General features: G+C 46.6%; 1 long non-coding RNA gene across 2 annotated transcripts in view; it reads left to right on the top strand.

The window, feature by feature from the left end:
• LOC148131752 (uncharacterized) overlaps window positions 1-17,966 on the top strand; it is a 31,759-nt gene extending 13,793 nt beyond the window's left edge. Inside the window, exons 1-2 of one of the 2 annotated variants that reach the window (XR_015747125.1) lie at window positions 8,921-9,137; window positions 17,899-17,966. This is a non-coding gene — a long non-coding RNA (uncharacterized LOC148131752). Of the gene's footprint in view, window positions 1-8,920; window positions 9,138-17,898 lie in introns of those variants that run through there. The other variant, XR_015747126.1, reaches the window with a different exon arrangement.
• The last annotated feature ends 1,300 nt before the right edge of the window (window positions 17,967-19,266 follow it).

Genomic DNA, 19,266 nt, shown 5'->3' with positions numbered 1-19,266 from the left:
TTAATGTCTGAAATGTTAAGAGGGTCCCTTCCTGAGCAGGAGTAGAAGACTCCCTTCCAACTCTGTTATTCTAGTCTAGTCTAACGCAGTCCATTCCAGCTTAGTTTATTCCAATAAGTGACCACAAAATAGTGAACTTTTCTCCCCAGCATGGGCTTTGCGCTCCTTTTTTTGTTGTCATCTAACAGTGATTCTCAACCTTTTCTTCACCTGGGACCCCCTTTAAATACCTTTTGTGGCCATGGATTGTGGCCGCTAACTGCTGAGACCTAACTCAAGATTTAAAGCGGTAGACTCCATCAAATATCCACAGACCCCTGTCCTTGTGACAATATTTGCAGGCCTCCCCCGGGATCTGCAGGCCCCAGGTTGAGAACAGGTTGATCTACAACATGGTTTATTTCTTGATTTATTTCTAGAGCGGTGGTTCTCAACCACAGCCACCTTAAGAAGTGTAGATTCAACGCTCTGGAATTGGCTTAGTCAGAAACCTTAGTAAGGCCACACCTGGAATACTGCATCCAGTTTTGGTCACCTCATTATGAGAAAGACCAGTGTCTCCCTTATCCTCTCCTCCCTGCGTGCCCTAGGACGGGGAGGGGATGAGCCTGGGTCCTCCTCTGACTGCCCAGCCGGCCTCTGCCCTTCCCCAGCCTCCTCCACAACCTCCGGAGCCACACTTCCACTCCCTGTCGGCTATTCCTCCTCCTCCCTCAGAGTCAGTCTCCACCAGGAGCATGACAATGGCTCTTTGAGTGTTTAAGGTTGCAGATCCCTGACCTAGGGCCACACATTGTCCCCCAGTCCACCCCCAGTCCCCCAATAAGAGCAAGCATAGTGATCTAAGATGATTAAAGGCCTGGAGACTAAAACAAGAAAAGAACAGTTGCAGGATTTGGGTAGGACCAGTCTAGAGATGAGAAGGACTAGGGGCGACATGATAGCAGTCTTCCAGTATTTGAGGGGCTACCACAAAGAAGAGGGGGTCAGCTTATTCTCCAAAGCACCTGAGGGCAGGACAAGAAACAATGGATGGAAACTAATCAAGGAGAAAAGCAACCTGGAATTCAGGAGAAACTTCCTGACAGAGAGGACAATTATCCAGTGTAACAGCTTTGCCTTCAGAAGTTGTGGGTGTCAGCGTTCCAGAAAACCTCCACTTCAACAAATAACTCCGAGACAAACATCTTCTCAAACGTTCTGTTTTATTTGGATAGTAAACTGGCACATCTGGGAAGTTCTGAACCTGAAAGTTCTGGGTTTCCTTGCAATAAGTAAAAAATTACAAATCCACCCCCTGCACCCATCCTCGCATCACATGCCCCAATCACCATCCGCCCCAACTTGAGACGTCCTCTCACCCAGGTGCAGAAATAACATGACCTTGACTTAGAAAGAAGGGTGCTATTATGTCTAACCACACACACTCCCAAGAAATTCCCCCCTCCCATTTTCCCAGGCTCAAGAATGTGGCAGTGTGGAAAGGTCTGGTGTCAATATGGCTTCCAAAGGTGACACCCTGGAGGTTTTTAAGAAGAGGCTGGACAGCCACTTGTCTGAAATGGTATAAGTTCTCCTGCTTGGGCAGGGGGTTGGACTAGAAGACCTTCAAGGTCCCTTCCAGCTCTATTCTGATTGAAACTGATTGAAGTCCACACGTTGAAGAGCTGCGGAGGTGGAGTTGCCCTAAGGTTTGTATATTACAGAGGTGGTATTCAGCAGGTTCTGACCAGTTCTGGGGAACCTGTAGCGGACATTTTGAGTAGTATCAAACTAGGGCATTCAAAACCTTTGCTAGACCAATACTTGATTTCAGCTCTGCTGTCTGGAATCCGCACTGTATATCAGACATAAATACAATTGAGCGAGTCCAGAAGTATTTTACCAGAAGAGTACTACATTCCTGTGTTTGCAACAGAATACCCTACACCACCAGACTTGAGATTCTAGGCTTAGACAACCTTGAACTACGCCGACTGGATTGGATTTAAGCATCATACATAAAATCATATGTTACAATGTCTTACCAGTTAATGAATATTTCAACTTTAACCACAACAACACAAGAGCACACAACAGATATAAATTTAATGTAAACCACTCCAAACTTGGATTGCAAGGAAGTACGATTTCAGCAACAGAGTGGTCAATCTCTGGAACTCGCTACCTGATTCTGTTGTCACCTGCTCAACCCGCCCCCCCACTCCTTTACCCTCAAACTAACCTCTATTGACCTCACCCCATTCCTCAGAGGTCTGTAACGGGCGTGCATAAGCGCACCATCGTGCCTACCGTCCCTGCGCTATTGTCCCCAATTATTAGTTCCTATTTCTTGTATTTAAACTTATGTTTATTTTTGTTTCTGTTGTAAGCTTTTGACAAATAAATAAATAAATAATAAAATAAATAATAGTTCGAAGAACCGGCAAATACCACCTCTGACTGACAGGAGAAAGGCACTGAAAAGTTTCCCTTTATTGATGAAGCAGAACCACCAACCCACATGTGATTCTGGGACAGTGGACCCAAATAGTTGAATGAGTAAATGGATCTTTATAGGTTTCTGTGACTTTGAAGTTTGGACTGTTCTGAGGGTTGTGCAATGAAGGGGCTTGTGTTCTGAAAGGGTGTTAGCAATTCGTACTGTGGCTAATGGCTTTCATCCTGTTTTGGATCTTGGGTGAGGGGCTTCTTGTTCTAGTCCTACCATTCTGCTTTTGTTAGCTGTCAAACTTTCCTGCAAGGGGTTTCGAAATAACCTGTCTCGAATGGGCTTCTGCTTGTAGTATTTGCTTGCCTTATGAATGGAGCCATCTTAGATAAGTTGGCTTCCTCTTTCAATAAGATCTTTATTTCCTTAAGTGCTGGCATCTGCTGTGGGCTATTAAGAAAGACTGGGGGAGGGGCTGCTTTCTGCCTCTAAAAACATGTTTCTCCATTCCTCCTTTTGGAATGTAGGAAGTTAGCATCCACCCCTCTCATAGAAAAATGAAATATCATAAGAAATATTAAAAAGGCAGAATATTTCCCTTAAAAAGAAAAGTAGAAACTCAGAAGCAAAAACTCACCTCAGAAGCAGAAGCTCGCCCCCATCTTTGTTAATGAATGGGTCATTAAGGCTTGGGCCAGATTATTCTACATAACAAAGCCCTCTATCCATCTCACCACCTGGCCTGGGAAGATTGCATCAGCCAGCACTCAGGTGAAGCCATGTGGTCCAGACAAAGCCTACAAAGGTAGCTAAGACTCCCACCCCTGGGAGTCTGACAGCCAATGGGATACATTTCTTACACAGGAAAAGGAAACACTAAAACTTAGTTTTATACCCTCTGTTGGGGCCCAACAGAGGATATAAAACTAAGAGTCTCTCAGCATCCTGCTCCTTTTCCTTCACCCAACATCTTGGAGCATGTGATCGTCCTTTTCACTTTGGAGCTCCAAGCCATGTGGTCCTGTCTACCATTAAACCATCTTTCCAAGCAGCCTCCATGTTTCCAGTGTCTTTCTTCCCCATTTGGAACTGAATCCAGAAGGAAATATAATATTCTTTTTTTTAATATTTCCCAAAATATTTTATACTTTGAGGAAGGGGGGCAGGCTTTCCACAGGTAGAAAAGGTTAACAAAAGTGTAATTAATAGAGATAGATAGATAGATAGATAGATAGATAGATAGATAGATAGATAGATAGATAGATAGAAATAAATTTGACAATTACGTATTGTTGAAGAGAAAAAGACGTGGAAAAAGTTGGGGATGCTATTATGGAGAAGGGAATGAAAGGTGATGAGAAAGAGGCCAAGTGCCATGAAGAGGTCCTAAGAAAGGTGTTGTACGCGGCAAGGGAAGGTTAGAAGTCGCAGATCAGCGCTCACAAAATCTGATGATGTGTGATTGATGATTCATGTTCACTGTTGCTTCATATTTACACTCTTATTTTTTCTTCCTTTCTTTGTCTTCAATCTGGGAGTGTACCATTTACCGTGCTAGGACTACAGGTGAAACTCGAAAAATTAGAATATCGTGCAAAAGTTCATTTATTTCAGTAATGCAACTTAAAAGGTGAAAGTAATATATGAGATAGACTCATTACATGCAAAGCAAGATAGTTCAAGCCGTGATTTGTCATAATTGTGATGATGATGGCTTACAGCTCATGAAAACCCCAAATCCACAATCTCAGAAAATGAGAATATTATATGCAATCAATAAAACAAGGATTGTACATAGAACAATATCGGACCTCTGAAAAGTATAAGCATGCATATGTACTCAGTAATTGGGCCCCTTTTGCAACAATTACTGCCTCAATGCAGCGTGGCACGGAAGCTATCAGCCTGTGGCACTGCTGAGGTGTTATGGAAGACCAGGATGCCTCAATAGCGGCCTTCAGCTCTTCTGCATTGTTCGGTCTCATGTCTCTCATCTTTCTCTTGGCAATGCCCTATAGACTCTCTATGGGGTTCAGGTCAGGCGAGTTTGCTGGCCAATCAAGCACAGTTATTGAACCAGGTTTTTGTGCTTTTGGCAGTATGGGCAGGTACCAAGGTCAGACATACCCAAACAGGTTCAAGGGTCCTGGATGTCTCTGTTCAGCCTCGATTTGTCCTCCACAAAGAACAGGAATGTATTACAAAACTGGCGCTCCTGGCACAGAAATCGAAGTTAATAGTGTAGAAAGGCTGATGGGCTGATAATTCCTTTTCCTGGTTTGCAACACAGAAGCACAGATGTTGCTTCCTGGTCTGTCCCCGGCTATAGAAATCCCTTTGTGTTCTTGCAGTGATTGTATTACAATTATTTGGTCAAAGGGGGTTTATTATGCATTGTGTAAGTCATGTTTGTTTTCACAAACTGTTCTTGCTCTGCTAATTGCAAAGCAAACAATCTATGAGCAAGACCCAATTTTGAGCAACCTGAGTTGTCAATCCATTTCGGGTGTCAATCAGCAACATATAGCCTGGACTGCCTTCAAAAGTTGAAGTGCAAGCAGTCCTTTACTTACGACGCAGAATTGAGTCCCAAATTTTCGTTGCTAAATAAGACAGCTGTTAAGTGAATTTTGCCCCATTTTCTGATCATTCTGGCCACACTTCTTCTTTTTTTTGTATATATATTTTTATTATACATTTTCTATTAAAAAAAATAATATTTATAATAAAAGTGTACTGTCTGGGCACATTCATTTTGAGTTACATATAATAAACCTTATCAGGATAATAATTATTCCATTTCTACATTCTGTAGGAAGTTAGCACTCACCCCTCTCCTAGAAAATGAAATATCCTAGGAAATATTGAAAAGGCAGAATATTTCCCCCTAAAAAGAGAAGTAGAAACTCAGAAGCAGAAACTTACCTCAGAAGCAGAAGCTCACCCCCATCTTTGTTAATGGGCAGGCCATCAAGAGAGAGAGTATTCTATATAACAAAGCCCTCTACCCATCTCACCACCTGGCCTGGGAAGATTGCCTCAGCCAGTACTCAGGTGAAGCCATGTGGTCCAGACAAAGCCTACAAAGTTAGCTAAGACCCCCACCCCTGAGAGTCTGATAGCCAATGGGATACATTTCTTACACAGGAACAGGAAACACTAAAATGGGGCCCAACAGAGAGTATAAAACTAACGGTCTCTCAGCATCTTGGCCCCTTTTCCTTCTTTTGCTTCACCCAACATCTTGAAAGCATGTGATCGTCCTTTTCACTTTGGAGCTGCAAGCCATGTGGTCCTGTCCATCATTAAACCATCTTTCCAAACAGCCTCCATGTTTACAGTGTCCTTTTCCCCACTTGGAACTGAATCCAGAAGGCTAATTCTTCCAACAATTCTTTTTATCATACTCTTTACATCTTCATTTTTATGTTTTTTTTTCATCATCTAATCAAATAGTCTTTTCCCTTTTAACTGTAAACCACTTTAAATACTAATTCTTGGCCTTGATATGCATCTGTTTGTAACTATTATCTTCAAACACTATTGCTCATATTTCCAAAAAAATTTAATTCAATATTTCTAAGTTTACCTCAACATTCAACTTCAATTTCTTTCACATTTCTGAACTTCTAACTTCTGCTTCCAATCTCTAACCATTGGTAAAATATCTCCCAAGTCAAATAATATCCCGATTCCTCCTTATCTTTAATTTTCATTGTTAATCTATCCATTTCTGCACATTCTAGTATTTTCTTTATTACATTTTCTTCTTCAGGTACGTCTGCATTTTTCCAATGTTGTGCAAATACAATTCTTGCTGCTGTTACTACATGCAAAATTAAAATATATATTTCCTTTATTGTACAGTATTTCTCTGGTAATATCCCCAACAGGAATGTTTCTGGTTTTAGATCTCTAAAGTTAAAACCCATCCCTCTCCTAGAAAAATGAAGTATTTTAGGATATATTAAAAAGGCAGAATATTTCCCCTAAAAGAGAAGTAGAGGGGCAGAAACTCAGCCTCCCCCCCCCGCACCTTTGTTAATGGGCCATTAAGGCCCTGGCCAGTCTATTCTACATAACAAAGATCTACCTCCTTCGGGCAGAGCCATTCAATTGCCCTTCATTGCACCACTCACCAAGTTTCAACCAAACTTAGCACGCAGACAACCTAGAAAGCTAGCTATGACCTCTGACAGCAACCAAATCGGAATACTCTCCCTGTGCCTCAGGAAGTTCAAAGCCAGAGAGGGTATAAAACCCAGATAATGTCAGCATCTCTTCCTTTTTCTTCGTACAAGAGCTCCAAGGCATGTGATCTTGTCCACCATTGAACCATCTTTCCTAGCAGTCACCCTGTTTCCAGTGTCTTTCTTCCCCACTTGGAACTGAACCCAGAAGGATATTTTCTTCCAACAGTTGTTTTATCATTTCTTCTAATCATTATTATTATTATTATTTTAAGCTAATTTTTTTTTGCCTTTGGACATATCCACCACATGTGATAATAAGAACCTGGTGTTTGGTGACATTTCCAACTATTCAGGGACTTCTTAAGTGATTCACCGCAAGTGTTAGGTTAGTAGTTAGTAACACAGCTTATTAAGCAAATCTGGATTTTCCCATTGACTTTGTTTGTCAGAAGGTTGCAGAAAGTAACCCCGGGATGTCCAAATTTTGCAACTTGTCATAAATACATGCCAATTGGCAAGCATCTGAATTTTGAGTACGTGACCACAGGATACTACAAAAATCTTGTGAAAAATTATCATGAGTCCATTTTTCCAGTGCCTTTGTAACTTTGGTCACTAAACGAACGGATGTAAGATGAGGACTACCTGTATTCTCAGCCCTTTGAGGTAAACCGGACCAGAAAACCACCACTCTACAAACTGGGCAACACAGAGAAAATGAAACACTTGTACTCCACAGACAGCTGTGGAATGTCTAGGAATGTCTCCGTTTCTTTGTCCATCTCATAAATATATGAATTAAGTTATTTGTTGTTGGAATGAAAATATCCTTCTGGGTATCAGTTCCAAGTGGGGAAAAAGACACTGGAAACATGGAGGCTGCTTGGAAAGATGGTTTAATGGTGGACAGGACCACATGGCTTGGAGCTCCAAAGTGAAAAGGACGATCACATGCTTTCAAGATGATGGGTGAAGGGGGAAAAAAGGAGTAAGATGCTGAGAGTACCTAGGTTTTTATACCCTCTGTTGGGATTTGAATTTGAGCTTGTATTCTGATTGGTTGTCAGACTCCCATGGAGCCATACAGGGCCAACTCTGTAGGCTGTCCTGAGTCCCAGGCTTGGTTGAGCCTTGCTGGATGATGATGTAATGAAAGGGCTTTGGGCAATTCCTATTATGGCTCCACCTGGAGTAGATCTTTGTTATGTAGACTGGCTCAAGCCTTAATGGCCCATTGACAAAGGTGGGAGGGGGCTGAGTTTCTGCCTCTCTGAGTTTCTACTTTTCTTTTTAGGGGAAATATTCTGCCTTTTTAGTATATCCTAAAATATTTCATTTTCCTAGGAGAGGGGAGGGTTTTAACTTCCAACAATGTCATCAACTTAACTCTTAGCAACCACCATATAGATTATATAACATGTTTTTCAGGCTGAAAGTCCAAATGTCATGTTTGCTCTTTTAAATAATTTAACAGAGCACAGACAAGGTGCTTAGGTATTTTAGGAAGTTGGTTTCTTCCACCCAGCTCTTCACTGTTCATTCATTTTCTCTAAAATTCTCTTAATTTTGTCAGACTCTTAGCTGCATTTAGATCGGTTTTAGTTTAAGTTTTATATGTCTAGTCCTCCAGATTCATTTAGTTTAGGTTAGTGTGGTTTAACGTTGCCTTTTTAGTATAGTAAGTATCTTTATAAACCAGGTACAATGGCGCAGTATGAATCCAACAATATAGGCAATTTGATGACATTTTTGGTGTTCAAAATTCACCAGGGAGGTTTTCCCCATCTCTTTGATATCAAATAATCTCGTTATTTTTCATCTCAAGAGAGCTGATGCCGATTGCTTTTTACTACCGGTTCTCCAGAACTGGTCAGAACCTGCTGAATACCCACCTCTGGTGCAATCCTTGTATATACTTGTATTTACTCAGAGATTGAGCTGAGATCGTTTCTAAAGAAATAGTTGACTCAGTCTTCCCTAATCTAGTGCACTTAAAGGTATCTGAAATTGGAAATTTCCACCTGCTTTATTTTCAATCGTGTGTTCCCCTGTTGAAAGGTGTTTTGTGGCGGGGTATCTGGTAAATCGGAGCGGGGTAGTTCAGCGTCATGCACTAAATGGAAGCAATCATGGAGATTACCTTCCTCCTGTTATGTGGGGAGCAGGGTAGCTGGGTTTAGAGTATTACATTTCTGAAATGTAATGTGATCAGAGGTAAAAAGTTCAGCTTCCATATTGAGCCAAACGCTGCTGAGTAAAGGCTTGTATCTGGCTCTTTAAGAGAATCGCAAAAACTTTCATGGGGGACTTTCAGCAATAGTGGATGTCCTAGTACTAAATCCTTAGATCGTTTCACAAGTTTGAGTGTAGCCGCCACGGCTCTTAAGCAGGGGACAGCCCCTTGAGCTACTGGATCTAGGGTTGCAGAATAGTAGGTGACTGGTCGATGTGTGTGCCCAAAAGGTTGTGTCAGAACGCCAGAAGCAACACCTAATTTTTCATGGATGAATAAGGTGAAAGGTTTCCTATAGTCAGGTAGCCCGAGTGCTGGGGCTGATGCCAAGGTTTGTTTCATGGTCTGAAGTGTTTTGTCCAAAGCTATGGACCATTCAATGGGGTCAGGCATGTTTTTGCCTGTTAGTTGAATGAATGGTCGGGCTAATTCCCCAAACGAGGGGATCCATGGGCGGCAGAAGCCCAGTACTCCCAGTAAGGCTCTTACTTGTCGTTTTGTCCGGGGAGGTTTCATGGCTAAAATGGTTTCTACCCGGTTAGGGGCCAATTTTCTAATTCCTGGTGCAATGATGTAGCCCAGATATGTTATTTCTTGTTTTAAATATTGCAATTTGGAAGGGGAGGCTTTGTGCCCCCTTTCTGCCAGGGCTTCAAATAAGTATAGGGTGTCTGTTTTACATGCTAGCTTGGTCTGAGATGCCAGAAGTAAATCATCAACATATTGGATCAAAGTGGACTGCTGTGGTAGGGAAATAGAGGAGAGGTCTGCCTTTAATATTTGTGAGAATAGGGTGGGGGACTCAGTGTAGCCTTGTGGCAATCGAGTCCAGGTATATTGTTGGTCTTGCCAAGTAAAGGCAAATAGATATTGGGATGCTGGGTCCACCGGAATGCTAAAAAAAGCAGAGCACAAATCTATGACAGAAAAATAGGTGGCTGAGGCTGGCACCTCCGTGATTATAGTTGATGGATTAGGCACTATGGGGGCTCTTGGTATCACGTGGTCATTTATGAGCCTTAAATCGTGCACAAATCTAAAGATGGGGTTTCCATCTTTGTCTACTGTAGATTTCTTCACCGGAAAAATGGGGGCGTTGCAGGGAGAGGTACATTTAATGAGAACTCCCTGCTTTAGGTATGCTTGTATTAATTCCTTTATGGGGAGAATTGCCTCTGCAGGGATTTTGTGTTGGAGCACGCATGGAGGTGGTCCATGTTTCACTTGGATAGTAACAGGTGTTGCTCCTTTAAGTAGTCGCACTTCTGGTGCATCCCAGCCCCATAAGGAGGGTGGCAGGTTTTTTAAATCTTCATGAAGCCCTGTGTTGCTGGTGATCAGCATGATTGTCTTGTGTGTGCCTTTTCCTGGGATCTCCAATTGCAGCCCCTGTTTGCCACATGTTATGGTAGCTCCCATTTTACATAGGAGATCCCTTCCTCGTAGGGATAGTGGCGACTGGGGGCAAATAGTGAATGAATGGTCTACTGTGAAAGGTCCTAGTTCTACTGGTACGTTGTGGGTAAATTCTACAGGGATTATTTCCCCCCCACCTCCCATTATGTTATCCCGAGCCCCTTCAGCCACTGAAGCTTTATATGGTGGTTCAGTAATTAATGAGGAGGTGGCTCCAGTATCAACTAAGCAATTGTATTTCTTTCCTCCTATAAGAATGGTAATAATGGGTTCCCCTTCAGGGCCATTTTCTAGGGGGATAGCCAGCCCATTAAAGGTAGCCATGAATTCAGTGCTTTCATTGTCATGTTCTAGTCAGGAAAGGGGTAAATCATGTTCTCTTCTTTGCTCCCATTGATGTCTATTGTTATGATTTATTTGAGGAAAAGGAGCGCTGGGTGGTGCATGATGATTAAAGCTTTGTTGTTCAGTGTAATGGACTAGATTATTACCTGGCCTCACGTTTCTAGGTGGTGGGTGATACCGGTTGAGGGAAGGGCGTTGCCTACATTGCCTGCTGAAATGACCTTCCTGTCCGCACCTATAGCAATGCTGGCATTTGCCTTGCGGCCATCCTGCTTTATCACAATGCCAGCATTTCCTTGAATTATAGGGGGTTTTACCTGGCATTTGTCTGGCATCATGTTGCATTACAGCAAACATTTTTAAGTCCTCCTGTCTTTCTATCTGCCTCTTTCTATCTTTCTCCTCCTCTTTCAGTTTGTCTCTTTGATCATAGACAAAGTTAGTGATCCTGTGCAACTCTGCTATTTCCAAGGTTGGCCAGTTAGAGACGAAGCGGTGGAAATGCTCTTTGATATCCACGGTGGACTGGTCCACGAAGGCTGAAGCTAAAATCCTTTGGTCCTTCAGGCAGCTAAGGTCTAGATGGGCATATGCAGTAGCTGCTTCTGACAGGCGGACCCAAAAGGCATCAGGGTTTTCCTTTTCTATTTGTGTTGGGTTTTTTTTGGAATTCGGACCAGTTTAAAGGCTTTTTACCTATTTCCTCTAAAGCTTCTAGTAAGTTATCTTTTGCTCTTGTGTATTCATCCCAGTGGTTGGTATCATTATAGCCCCAGTCAGGGCAATGTACTGGCCATGCGATGCAGGCTGGGGCTGCCTGTCCAGGGATAGTTGGTAGTTTAGCTATTTGGTCTGTTTTTTCAAATAGTTTTAATAGTTCATCTTTCGTTAGAAAGACTTGTAGCAGCTGGGTCATGTCACCCCAGGATGGATTATGGCTGTCTATGATAGATTTCAGGGTTTGAATGACTGTTTGAGGATCAGCCCTGAAAGCTGGGGTATCCTTTTTCCAGATGACCAAGTCACAGGCAGAGAAGGGAGTGTGGGTAAAAACGTATTCTAATTGTCCCCTATTTCTGCCTGGCACTGGTTTGTTTAAAAGGGGAGCCATAATCCGTGCCTCAGTCTTTCCTTCCAGGGAGTGGGTTTCAGGTTTTTCCTGATCTTTTCCCTCGGTCAGGTCTTTGGTCCTAGCCATTTCAGCCCAGCAGTACCAATAGGGTATTTGGCTGGGTTTAATGCGTGTTCTAAGTGCTTTCAGAGTTTTATAATCTAAAGTACCGCTATCAGGCCAAATTTGTCTACCCGTGTCATCTCGCAATAAAGCCCACTTTTTGCAAATTCTTTTTGCTTCTTTTTTATTCATTCCATCCAGGACAGGCACTTGCCTTTCGTCCCAAGCCTCAAGTAATTTATCCAACGGGGTCTCTGTTCTGTACAGTCATTTACATACTCGCAAGCCCAGCGTTGCGATTGGCTAAAGCGCACAGCGACCGGATTGGTCGAGCGAGCCGCACTGATTGGCCCATTGCGAATCCCCCGCGATTGGTGGAAACTAATCGCGGGAGATTCGAAGCGGTGCCATTGGCTGCGGCCGTCGCGGCTTGGGAATAAAAGGCGCAGTTTTTTCCCTCCAACTTTAAGCTGTACCCGGAGCACAATAAAGAGCTGAAACTAGTCACTGACTCCGAGTGTTCTTTCCTGCGACGGACACAACACTGGCGACGAGGATGGGATCTAGGAAATAATCACCGAGCACGTGTCCCGAGGAAGACAAAGACCGACTAGATGGCCAGCATCACCCGCCCGCGCCGCTCAACCCGGCTACTAAGGACTGGGAATCGTACACGGACCGATTCCTAATGTTCCTCGAGAGTAGCAACTTGAAGGATGCGAACGGGCAGAAGGAAAGAGCCGTCTTCCTGACGCACTGCGGGCCCGCAGTGTTCAAGATGGCCAAGGCCCTCGCAAAACCCGCAGATGTGAAGACGATGGACTGGGGCGATCTCGAGCCATTACTTCAAAACCACTACGCCCCCGCCGTGCCCATCTTCATCTGGCGGGACGAGTTCTACCGGTGGAACCAGCGGCAGGACGAGAGCGTCAGCGATTTCATAGCCGACCTGCGGGACCTAGGGGGCATGTGCGAATTCCGGGATTTGGACGATGCCCTACGAGACCGCGTGGTCCTAGGCCTCCGGGACCAGGCGCTGAAGAGCCGACTGATGGCAAAGGGTGACATCGACCTCGCAGACGCCCTGGCAGAAGCCTCTGCGGCTGAAGCCACCCGAAAGTCAGCGGCCCGGCTGCGGAAGGCGGAAAACGGGGACCGCACCGAAAACCCCGAGGCGAGCCGACGAGAGACCACCACACACCACGGGGACCTGGACTCCGCCTCAGACACCATGGAAGAAGAGGAAGATGTCCATCGGCTCCAGGCAGGTCGGGACCGGCGAGATCAACGAGGTCGTAAGTCGGGACCCCAGTGCGCCGGGTGCGGGGGCAACCACCCTCGATCAGAATGCCGTTTCATCAACGTGACCTGCCGGCATTGCAACAAGAGGGGCCACATCGCCCGAGTCTGCCACCTCAGAAAAACATACAGCCCCCGCCACCGAGACCCGAGCAACCGGAGGCGAGACGACACACCCCCCAGAAACCGAGACCGCCAAGCCGAAAATCGCTGGAACAGAGACACCCGGGGCCACAGGAACGGGGAAGGCCGCCAGAGGGAGGAAACCCACCAGACGGTCACAATCGGCCACGCCGAAACCACCGATGCCCGAAAAGTCTACGTAAAGGTGGACATCGAGGGCGAGCCATGCCAGATGGAGGTGGACTCCGGGTCCTACCTCTCCATGGTCGCCTGGAAAGAAATCAAGCGGCTGGTGCCAACCATCCAGAAAGGAGGACTGGAGAACCAGAAGTTGGTGATCAAGGACTACCAGGGGAACCGCATCCCCGTCCTTGGGACCGGCCAGTTCGAAGTGACCTTCAAGGGCCGAACCGCAAAGCTTCCCCTGACAATCGTGGACCGAAACCGACCCAGCCTCTTAGGACTCGGCATCGAGGTCACGGGAATAAACCATATCGCGGAAGCCGACTGGGAACAGCAACTGGCAAAGGATTTCCAGGAAGTGTTCGACGGCACCCTAGGCAAGTATCGAGGGCCCCCTATCTCCTTCAGTCTAGACCCCAACATCGCCCCCAAAACCGAGACGGGTGCCTTTTGCACTCCGGAAAAAAATCGACGAGAAGATTGACAAGCTCGTCAAACAGGAGGTCTTGCAACCAATCGACCACGCCCGATGGGAGACCCCAATAGTCACCCCAGTCAAGCCAGATGGGTCAGTAAGGATCTGCGGGGACTATAAGGCCACCCTCAATTGCGCCCTGCAACAAAGCGCCTACCCCGTCCCAGTAGTGCAACACCTACTACACTCTCTTGGGGGCAAGGTCTTTATGGCTCGACCTGGCGCAAGCCTATCAGCAGCTGCCGGTCGATGAAGAAACCGCGGAAGCGCAAACAATAGTCACCCACCGGGGAGCATTTCGTTGTAACCGACTCCAGTTTGGAGTCAGCGTGGCCCCGGGAATTTTCCAGAGCCTCATGGAGAGACTGCTGCGAGGAATAAAAGGGGTGGTCCCCTATTTTGACGACGTACTAGTGTCGGCAGCCAACCGGGAAGAACTAGAGGGTCGCCTAAGGGAAGTACTAGAGAAATTCAAGGGGGGCGGGCTAAAAGTGAAGAGAGAGAAATGCCAGCTATGTACAGAGCAAGTCGAGTTCCTAGGGTACCTCCTAGACCGACATGGCATCCACCCAACCGGAGACAAAATCAAAGCCATCAAGGAAGCCCCCACACCCAAGAACAAAACAGAGCTGCAGGCATTTCTGGGACTGCTCAATTTTTACAATGTGTTCTTGCCCCAAAAGGCGACCGCGGCAGAGCCATTGCATAGGCTCCTGGATAAGACGGCCAAATGGACCTGGGGGAAACGTGAGGACACCGCATTCAAGAACACCAAAGACCTGCTCACCTCGGATGCCGTACTCATACAATATAATGAGACCCTACCCCTCGCCGTCACATGCGACGCCTCACCCTTTGGCGTCAGCGCCGTCCTCAGCCATACACTTCCGGACGGAAAAGAAGCACCCATCGCCTTCTTTTCGAGAACACTCAGCAAACCAGAAAGGAACTACAGCCAGTTAGACAAGGAAGCCCTGGCCATCGCCGCAGCAGTCAAGAAGTTCCACGAGTATCTCTACGGCCGCCGATTCACCATTATCACAGACCACAAGCCGTTGCTGGGCATCCTGACTGGGAACAAGGCCACCCGAACATCCTATCCCCCAGGATGACAAGGTGGTCCGAGTTCCTCGCCGCCTACGACTACCGGCTCACACACCGACCGGTAAGACGATCACCCATGCAGACGCACTGAGCCGCTCGCCGCTTCCCGACCTAGACGCCGACCCAGCTCCCACGACGACCACCCTCAGCATAGAGGCATTGCCCGACCTACCCATAACCGTCAGACATTGCCGAGAGACTAATAAAGACAAACGTCTGGCACGGGTATTACATTGGGTAGAAAAAGGGTGGCGGAAAAGACAACGAGGAAGCATTCAGGACATTCGAAACCGGCAAACAGAACTGTCATTACAGAAGGGTTGTTTGCTATGGGGGACAGGGTGGTTATACCGGGAAAAATTGCAAGGGAAAGTATTAAAATTGTTGCACGAAGGGCACCGGCATCGTGCGGACAAAAGCCTTGGCCAGAAGTTACGCTTGGTGGCCAGGCATGGACAAGGAGATCGAGGCTTGGGTGGCCAAGTGCTCACGCTGCCAAGAAACCAGACCAAATCCTCCCGCCGCACCAATCCTAGAATGGGAAACCCCCAGGGGGCCATGGTCCAGGATCCATATAGATTTTGCCGGGCCCACAAAAGGAAACACATTCCTCATCACGGTGGATGCTTACTCCAATTGGCTGGAGGTAAGCAACATGAAAACCACCACAACAGAAGCTGTCACCAAGGTACTCAACAAGCTCTTCAGAACCCACGGCCTCCCGGATGTCATCGTGTCAGACAACGGGCCCCAGTTCACCTCACTAGAATTCGAAAAATTCCTAGCGGAACGGGGCATACAACACGCACTGACAGCGACGGCACATCCGGCGGCCAATGGTAGGGCGGAATGGATGGTTCAATTTACAAAGAAAACCCTCCAAAAAATCAAACACGGGGACATACAAGAAAAAATAAATAAAATGCTCCTAATACAACATATAACCCCAAACACAACGACAAACAAAAGCCCGGCAGAGTTACTGATGGGGAGAAAACTAAGGTCCCCACTCGACAGACTACACCCCACATACAACCCGGAAAAACCCCCAGACTCATCAAGCAAGCACCGGGTCTTTGCACCAGGCGACGCAGTCTATGCAAAGAACCTTACCGGAGACCCACTATGGGTACCGGCGACGATAACCCAACTGACAGGACCACACTCCTACCGGCTGCAGACAACCGACGGAAAAACATGGAAACGCCACATCGATCAATTAAGATCAAGAACAAGAAACACAACCGACACGCAGGCAAACACAGACGACCCCATTAACACAAACCAAGAGGGGAGGGAATATACAGGGGATCAAGAAGAAATAGAAAATAACCAATAATACTCACCGGTAAACAGCCAGCTCGAAGCCTCACCAGGAAGAAACAGCCAGGCCAGCTCAACCAGCCCAGAAAGACCAGGTGGGAGCAGCGAGAGTCGCGGCTCGACCAACCCGGGTAGACCGGGAGGAGCTGCAACAAGAGGCCCGGCGACACCTTCCAGGCGGTTCCATCGACGAGACCAAGAGAAACAGAGGTGCCGACCGAACCGGCCGAGAGCCAAACAACAACTAACCTGCGCAAGTCCAGTAGGCAAGCACGAAGTCCCGCCTACCTACGGGACTACGTTACGTAGGGCCGAACCAAGAGGGAGGGGTGTTCTGTACAGTCATTTACATACTCGCAAGCCCAGCGTTGCGATTGGCTAAAGCGCACAGCGACCGGATTGGTCGAGCGAGCCGCACTGATTGGCCCGTTGCGAATCCCCGCGATTGGTGGAAACTAATCGCGGGAGATTCAAGTGGTGCCATTGGCCGCGGCTGCCGCAGCTTGGGAATAAAAGGCGCCATTTTTTCCTCCAACTTTAAGCTGTATAATAAAGAGCTGAAACTAGTCACTGACTCGAGTGTTCTTTCCTGCGACGGACACAACAGTCTCTTCCATTTCCCTCGAGCTACAACTTCTCATATTCCCTACCTGATGTGGGGACTACTTTGGTTTAGCCGGGCTACAGCCGTCAGTTTTCAGACAAAAAGGTCTGGAAAGGACTCCGGTTTCCCTACACACGGAGTACGGGCCCCTTTCTTTTAGGGAAACTCAGCCGTCAGTTTTAAGACCCCCCCCTAAAAAACGGGGATCTCGGAGGACCGTCTGCCCCCTAGCAGCACCGGTACAGGCCCCTCCCCACACTCAGCCATCAGTTTTCAGATCTCCCTTAAAGGTAGGGATCTGGAAGGACCTACTCTGCTTTTTTAGACAAACTATTTCCGATTCTGTTTGCCAGCAGCCGGTACGGGCCCCTTCTAAATGCACAGGGCTTTGCTTGTGGGATGCACCGGGACTATTTTTTTCTGCTTTTTTATTTATTTCCTAACACCAGTTCCTTTTGCAGCCCGCTCGGTTTTTCTTACGTCCTTCAGAAGGACTCACACTCCGTGATCACCCCTTGCATTCCCAAATCCAGCCGGTCACGGCTCGTTTTTGAGCTAGCAGCTGGCTGGGGTGCGGCTGGCAATCACGGAGGAGGTGAGGTCCCACTGTTTCCGTAGAGAAAACTCACAATCACACACCTGGTACACTCACGCTTCCACTCCCCTCCCTAGTAAGATTATAAATTTGAAGCGGTACTCACCTGCTTTCAAGCAGCTGTTGAGCGGGGAAAAAAAGCCCAAGGACTCCCTTTACTACCCTTATGCCTTCCGGGCTGGGTGCGTGAATGTTGTCCCTGGACAAAGAAGGTCCACGCTGGCTGGGTTTGGATCCGCGGGCCCGGTCCGGTGGCAGGGTTGGCTGGAAAACCTTGGTGGTCGCCAATTGTTGAAAGGTGTCAAAATGCCTCTCGCCGAGGATTCGATTTTCCTGCTGGGAGAGCTCCGGCGCAAGGATACGGACAACTGCTTGAAAGCTGGATCTTTTTATTTTTCAGGAAGGCGAGAGATAGCGAGAAGTCTGCGTTCCTGGGCTAGCTACTTTCGTATGGTAAGTCCCTGTTTTTTTATACCCTTTTCTCCTTTTGTGCGTGAATGCTTATTTTTGTGTTTAATGTTTTAAATCCTGTCAGGGTTTGTCTTTATTCCCGCCGGAGGTGCGGAAGGCGAATTCTGCGGGGTGGTTTGATTGTATTATCGGTTTCTTCCTAATCTCTTTTAGCCTTACAATGGTTTTTATATTTGTTTTGTGGTAATCTCCTGTCTGTCTCTTTTGTAATTTATGTGTTTTTTGTCTGTTTGTCTGGCTTATTTGGTATGTCCTGTGTTTGTAAGGGTTTTCTTTTCTTATTTGTCTAGTTTTCTTAACTACTTGGGCTTTTGTCTATAGGGCTTTAATATCTTTTATTTGATTCCTTTTCCTATGTAAGTTTGTATTATGGCTAGCCTGATGTTCCCTTTGGGCTTTTCCTGCTTGGGTGACACCACTGTCTTCGTGAAGTTCCCTTTCCACACACCCCCACCAAAAAAAGCCCCAATGTAAATCTTAAACTCTCATCCTCAGGAAAAAGGAGGTCCTGAGTCCCGCCATATAGGCCTTTAGTCAGACCCCATTTGACACACTGGTTCCAGTTCTGGAGACCTCTAAAAAAAGAGATTGATAAGATTGAACGAGATCAGAGATGGCAACAAATACAATGCAAGGTGTGAGGGACAAAACGTCAGGAGAACTGAAGAAGCTGAATATGTACCGCCTGAAGGGACAGAAGGGAAAAGAGGGAAATGATTGAAACCTTTGAATATATTAAGGGTGTGAAATCAGGTTCTACAACAGTGATGATGGCTAACCTTTTTGTCCTCATGTGCCGAAAGTGCACAAGTGTGCATGCAACAGCACACACGCGTGCCTGCACCCATAATGCAATGCATCCATGTCATGCCGAGGGGGAGATGGAGCAACTGACAAGAGAGTGCGAGTGTGGCTCCGGTGGCTGTGAAACAAACAGGGGAAGGGCACAGTGTGCTATATTAGCATACTCCAAACCCTCGCAACTGATTGGTCCGGACGGACAGCGACCTGATTGGTCGAAACCCGGCCGTGATTGGAGCGCTAGGAATCTGCCGCGATTGGCTGTGCCGATCGCGGGAGATTCAAAGCCCTGCCATTGGCCGCCCAGCCGCAAGCCAGCCCTATATGAAGGCTGCCGCGGCTTGTGTTTCTTTAGACTGTTCTTAACCTGAATAAAGAGCTGAACTCACTAGAATGGTCTTGCGTCTCCTTCAAACCGATCCGCCCCAGATCTAACACTGGTGACAAAGGTGGGATCGTGAGACAAGGAGACCACCTAGCACATGGCAAAGCGGCA

The sequence above is a fragment of the Notechis scutatus genome, chromosome 2 (genome assembly GCF_049901735.1).
Source record: "Notechis scutatus isolate UNSWTSFEM ecotype Mainland chromosome 2, rNotScu1.2, whole genome shotgun sequence".
Taxonomy (NCBI): domain Eukaryota; kingdom Metazoa; phylum Chordata; class Lepidosauria; order Squamata; family Elapidae; genus Notechis; species Notechis scutatus.
The sequence above is the reverse complement of the archived record's forward strand: the minus strand, read 5'-3'. Positions and strand labels throughout refer to the sequence as shown.